Source organism: Octodon degus, unplaced genomic scaffold, assembly GCF_000260255.1.
Source record: "Octodon degus isolate 3935 unplaced genomic scaffold, OctDeg1.0 scaffold00235, whole genome shotgun sequence".
Classification (NCBI taxonomy): domain Eukaryota; kingdom Metazoa; phylum Chordata; class Mammalia; order Rodentia; family Octodontidae; genus Octodon; species Octodon degus.
Genome location: NW_004524811.1, coordinates 2,827,693 through 2,833,988, shown reverse-complemented (window position 1 = coordinate 2,833,988; position 6,296 = coordinate 2,827,693). Strand labels below are relative to the sequence as shown.

Sequence of the window (6,296 nt, the reverse complement as noted above, 5' to 3'; positions counted from 1 at the left end):
AAAAGTATAAATTAGAATTTAAAAAATATACAAGTGATACAGATTTTCATTTAAAGTAACATGAATTTCACAGTATTTGCTGTAACAGTATTGTCTTCCAACCAGTGAACTTATTCATATTACCAGATATATGCATATAAAACTGGAAGAAAAAAGAAACAGAGAAAGAAATGTATGAGAAATTAAGAAGACAAAAAGAGGAAACAATTGAAAAAAAGGAGACAAAACAAATTGAAGTATTAACTGCTTCTTTCCATACACGAGCAGAAATGTACAGTACAGTTGTCTAAATCATCCTACTTACATGCATAGATAAATCTCTCTCCCCCACTCACTCTCTTGTCCTTCTCCTCAACTCAGTAACTCTTTGCTTTTGAATCAGTTCATTCTCTTTTACCAGTGTCTATTGTACCATTCAGATTTCATTTTTCTCTTTCAGGTTCTCATACTAAGGCGACAATATGATGTTTGCACATGTGGGTCTGATTTATTTCACTTAAGAGTATATTCTCTAGTTGCATCCATTTACTGATAAAGGACTCAAATTTATCCCGTTTTATAGCTGAATAATACTCTACTATGTAAAAATACCACATTTTCCTTATCTATTCTTCAGTTGATGGACATCTAGGTTGTTTCCAGGATTTAGCTATAACAAATTGTACTGCTATAAACATGAGGGCACATATATTGCTGTGGTATGTTTTCAGTTCTGCTGAAAAAAATACTCAGAAGGGAAATAGTTGGCTTGAATGGGATCTCCAATCATAGCTTTTGAAGTAATCTCCACACTGGTTTCCATAGTGGTTGTACCAGTCTGCACACTCATCATCAGTGCAGAAGTGTGCCTTTTTCTCCACAGCCTCTCCAGTACTTGTTATTGGCTGACTTCTTGATGTTAGCCATTCTTTCTGGGGTAAGATGGAATCTCAGTGTTGTTTTAATTTGCATTTCTTGAATGTAGGTATTAATTTTTAAAATGCAATGAATTACGCAGCATGGTGGTTTATTTCCATAATCTCAGCATTTGAGAGGCTGAAGCAGGAGGATTACTGTGAGTTTGAAACCAGTCTAAACTACACAGCAAGCCCTTGTGTGAAACAAATGTAATTACATTTTTAATTAATTTTGAGATAAGAGTCAGTTCATATGCATTTTAAATAAAGAATAAAACTTGTGTTTTCAAGTTTCCACCAATGGTAACTTGCAAAACTGTAATACAATATCACAGCCAGGATGTGGCTATTAATAACAGAATACATGACATTTCTATTTTTGTAAAGACACCTCATGGGGCCCATGGACAACCATACCCACTTCTATTCTGCTCCAATTCTCATTTAAACTATGAATCTGTTCTTTCCTACAATTTCACCATTTTAAGAAAGTTATACAAGTGGAAATTATAAGTACACAAACTTTTTGGTTAGCTTTTTTACTCAGCAAAATTCTCTGGAGATTTGTATCAACAGTTTGTTCCTTTTTATGGCTGAGTGGCTTTCTTTGTCATGCCACAGCTCAACTATTCACCCCTTAAAGAGTCTATCAGTTTTCCCAGGTTTTGGCTATCAGGAAGGCAGGCGTTGTAAGCATTTGTGTTCAGGTCTTTTCATATGAGCATAGGATGTCATTTCTCTAGGACCAATGCCTAAGAGTTCCTTTCTGGGTCATTTGTTACTTGCGTATTCAAGTTTTGAAGAAATTCTATGGGCCGGTGAGATAGTTCAGTGGTCTAAAGTGCCTGCTCAGGCAAACTTTGGCAAAACACAGGGACCACAGTTTGATCCCTGGCACCATTTGTCATGCTAGCCCCATCCCCAGGGCCAACTGAGCTAGCCACAAAAAAAAAAAAAAAAAATTCTAAGCAGGTCTCATGAGCGGTTCCACCATTTTACATTTCCTCCGTCAATGAGTGGTCAAATTTCTTCACACTGAAGAAATTCAGTGTGGTGCTGTCACTAAATTTTATTTTATTCATTCTCACAGCTGTGGTATCTCACTGTAGTTTTAATCTGCACTTACCACATTTTCCATGGTGTTCAGACCTTTTCTATCTTTATCTTGCTAACTGTACATCTTTACAATGAAATGGCTCTTCATGTCTTTTGTTCCTCTTCTAGGGGATTGTTTGCCTGATTTGTTTGTCTTACTTTTGGATTTTGAGAGTCTTGCATATAATCATATTTTTCTTCTCCCATGCTGGGGTTTAACCTCAGGCCTTATGCCTGCTAAGTGTCTGTTCTCACCTGAGCTTCGTACAGCCCCTGGCCACTCCCTGCAATCTTGCTGCCAGTCTTTGCCATGTGCACAGCTAGGAAATAAGTTATTTTAAGTCAGCCTATAGCTTGTCTTTTCAACCTCTTAACAGGAATTTTTGCAAAACAAAGATTTTTCTTTAAATTGAGTTACAATTCACATAACATAAAACTCATCATTTTAAGGTATATTCATCGATGACTTTCAGTACTTCCACCAACTTATCTGACCTTCACTACTAATTCCAGGTCCTTATTTCACACACAGAAGAAAACCTATACCTATTAGCAGTTAGTCCCATTCTTCCCCCTCTTCATCCCTTGACCCTCAGTAATCGGTGTTTCTGTTGTTTTTTTAATGCTGGACACTTTATATATTGTAATTAGAATCATGTGACCTTTCATGTCTTATTCACTTAGTATTCTTTTCCTATAGATTTCTTTCTTTTTTTTTTTTTTTTTTTTCTTTTGGTGGAAACAGGGATTGAACTCAGGCCCCTGCACTTGCCAGGCAAGCGCTTATTCCACTGAGCCATCTCCCCAGGCCCTAGTATATTTTTTCATGAGTAGTAGTAGTAGTAGTAGTAGTAGTAGTGTGGAGCTGAAGATTGAACTCAGGCCCTTGTGTATGCCAGACAAGTGCTTTACAACTGAACTACGTCCCTAGCCCTTTTTAGGACTAAATAATATCCCATTGCATGGATAGAATATATTTTATTTACCTGTTCATTAGCCAACAGAGATTGGAGTTTCCACATTTTTGACAATTATAAATAAAGTGGCTATGAACATTCACAGTCAGTACTTGTTTGAGTACCTATTTTTAATTCTTTGAGGTGTGCATCTAAAGTGAAACTTCTGGGTCATAGGATAATTTCATGCTTAACTTTCAGAGGAAATGCAAAACTGTTTTTGTTTTTGTCAAATACTGAACCAGTCTCTTTTTTTTTTTTTTTTTTTTTTTGTGGCCTGCTCAGCCCACCCTGGGGGCTGGCATGACATGTGGTACCAGGGATCAAAGGATCAAACTGCCATCCCTGCGCTTTAAGCCTTAGGCCACTGAACTATCTTGCTGGTACCCACTGAATGAGTCTTGCATTCCCTAGAGTGAACCCCATTTGGTCACAGTGTATAATTCTTTTAACCAGTTACTGAATTTTTGGTTTGCCAATATTTTGTTAAGGATTTCTGCAACTATATTCATGAAGGATATTGTTGTATAGTTTTCTTTCTTGAGATGGTCTTTCTTCTGGTTTTGGTATCAGGGTAGTACTAGCCTAAAGACCAGACAAACAAAAAGTGTTTATTCATCTATTTTCTAGAGATTGTGAAAATTTGAGGTTAATCCTTCTTTAAACATTTTTTGGCTGCGTGTGATACAGGCCTACAACAATCCTGGCCCTGGGGAGTCTGAGGCAGGAGGGGATCCCTATGAGCTCCAGGCCAGCCTGGGCTACAAAGTGAGCTCAAGGCCCGCCAGAATTGCATAGTGAGATCCTATCTCAAAAAGAAAAAAAAAAACCTTTAAAAACTCTCACAGGAAACAATCTAGAGATTCCTCTTTGGAGGAAATTTTAGAAGTGTATTGAATTCCTGACTAGTTACAGGGTTTTTTTCTTAATCTTATTTCTTATTTCTTAGGCTATAATTTGTACTTGTATAAAATAATTGACTAATTTCATCTGGATTGTTGAAGTTAGCATGTAGAGCTGTTAGTAATGTATTCTTATTATGCTTTTGATTTCTGAAGGATCTGTATTAACACAGTTTCATTCTTGACATTGGTAGCTTGTATTTTGTTTCTTTTATTTTTGACAGTCTTCTTAGATGTTTGACCATTTTATTGATTTTTTTTTTAATGTATTTAGTACAGGGTCTACAGGGTCTCACTATGTAGATTGGAGTAGTAATGACCCTCCTGTTTTCAGCCTCCCAAGTGCTGGGATTACAGGTCTGCACCACCATGCCTAGTCTCAATTGCAGTCTCAGTGCAGCCTGGGGATGGGGCCAGCTCGGTGTGCCAGGGATCGAACCCCGGCCTCTGCGCTCTGCCCAAGCAGGTGCTTTAGTCCATTGAGCTATCTGGGCGGACCCATTTTATTGATCTTTAGAAGAATCAACTCTGTTAATTTCCTCTTTGTTTTTCTATTTTCAGTGGATCAATTTCTTGTTATCCCTCTTTTTTTTTTCCTTCCTATTGTTTGCTTTGGATTTAGATTGTTGTTTTCCTAAACTCTTACCATGGGAGTGTAAATTAATGGCTTGGAATTTTCTTATTTTCTAATGCATGTGTTTACTACTGCAAATTTTTCTCTGAACACTGTTTAGCTATGTCCCACAAATTTTGATATTTTGCATTTTTATTTTTATTGAATTCAAAGTGTGTTTTGCTTTTCTTTCAGAATTCCTCTTTGATCCGTGGATTCTTTTTTTTTTTTTTTGTATTTGGCACAGAGTCTACAGGGTCTACAAGGTCTCACTGTATAGATTGGACTCACAGTGATTCTCCTGTTTTCAGCCTCCCACGCACTGGGATTACAGGCATGTACTACCATGCCCAGTCTCTGATCCATGGATTCTTTATAAGTGTACTCTTCCATTTCTAAGTATTTGTGTGGAGAGATGCCAGTAATCCTTCTGATTTTTATTTTTGGTTCAATCTCAGGAAATACACTGCATATTATTCCAATTACTTAAAATTTTCTGTGTTGTATGATACAGGAAAAGTTGTCTTGGTGTGTGGTTCATGAACCCTTAAAGAGAATATATACCTTCCCAATGGGGCAATGTTTTATGCCAGAGCTTGTTAGTTGATTTTTTTTTTTTTTAGACAGTGTCCTACAATGTAATTGAGGCTGGCTTTGAACTCACAGCGCTCCTCCTGCCTCAGCTTCATGAGGATTGGGATTACAGGCATGCACCACAGTGCCTCCACTAAGCCTGGCTGATTGAGGACTTTTTGAGTTATGTATCTTTGCTAGTTTCCTGTCTACTTTTAATATCAATTATTTAAAAAGTAGGCATTCTTAGAATAACATTTGCCTTACTCACAGTACTTTGAGTGTATCTTTTTCTCTAGCCTTTCTAGTGATTATCTTAGGTTTTACTCCACACACACTCTTGTCTGTCACTTCTGTTGATGTCGTTTTTTTATCTAAAGGAATCTTACAAACTTCAGCTCTCTTAGTGTGCTTTACTTTTCTCTATTTATACTTGTGCTGAATATTTTCTTTGCTTACTTTTAGGACCTCTGAGTATTATAATTTCTGTATAACCATCCATTATAATTTAGAAAAACCAAAAAAAAAAAAAAAAAAAAAAAAAAGAAAAGAATTTATAACTGCTTCTAAAGAGTAAATGCTTCCCTGGCAAGCACAAGGGCCTGAGTTCAATCCCCAGTTCAAAAAAAAAAAAAAAAAAAAAAAAGGAATGTTTATTTTCCTATTTCTGTTCCTTCTACTTTTCTAACAGTCCAGTATTTCTTCCTTTATTGATTCCATTTTTTTTTTTTAATTTTTATTTTTGGCAGAACCGGGGATTGAACTCAGACACTTGGGCTTGCCAGGCAAGCGCTTATTCTGCTGAGCCATCTCCCCGGCCCCTTGATTCCATTTTTTGTTTAGAGTATTTCGTTTTGCCAATCTTCTAGGGTAGGTTGGTTGTAAATGTTCTTTATTTTTTCTCAGAGGATACCTTGAGTGTGTCATCCTTGCGCAGGGGCCGTGCTAATCTGCTCTGTATCATTCCAATTTTAGTATATGTGCTGCTGAAGGGAGCACGCAGAGGATACCTTGAATCCCTCTGTTTTTTTTTTTTTTTTTTTTTTTTTTTTCTGGCCGGCTCAGCCCACCCTGGCGGAAGAGGCTGGTATGGCATGTGGGGCCCGGGATAGAACCCCGGTCCTTGCACACTTGCCTAAGCCTTCCTAAACAGGTGCTTTAGACTGCTGAGCTCTCTTGCCTGTCCTGAATCCCTCATTTTTGAAGCATGTTTTGTCTAGAGGTAGGATTCTGGGCTGCTTGACAGTAATTTTATTTCAGC

At 37.3% G+C, this 6,296-nt stretch overlaps 1 non-coding gene across 1 annotated transcript; it reads right to left on the bottom strand.

The window, feature by feature from the left end:
* Positions 1-5,927: 5,927 nt before the first annotated feature.
* On the bottom strand, positions 5,928-6,034 carry LOC111813887. The gene has a single exon (XR_002819014.1). It is a non-coding gene; the product is annotated as a U6 spliceosomal RNA (small nuclear RNA).
* Positions 6,035-6,296: the final 262 nt, after the last annotated feature.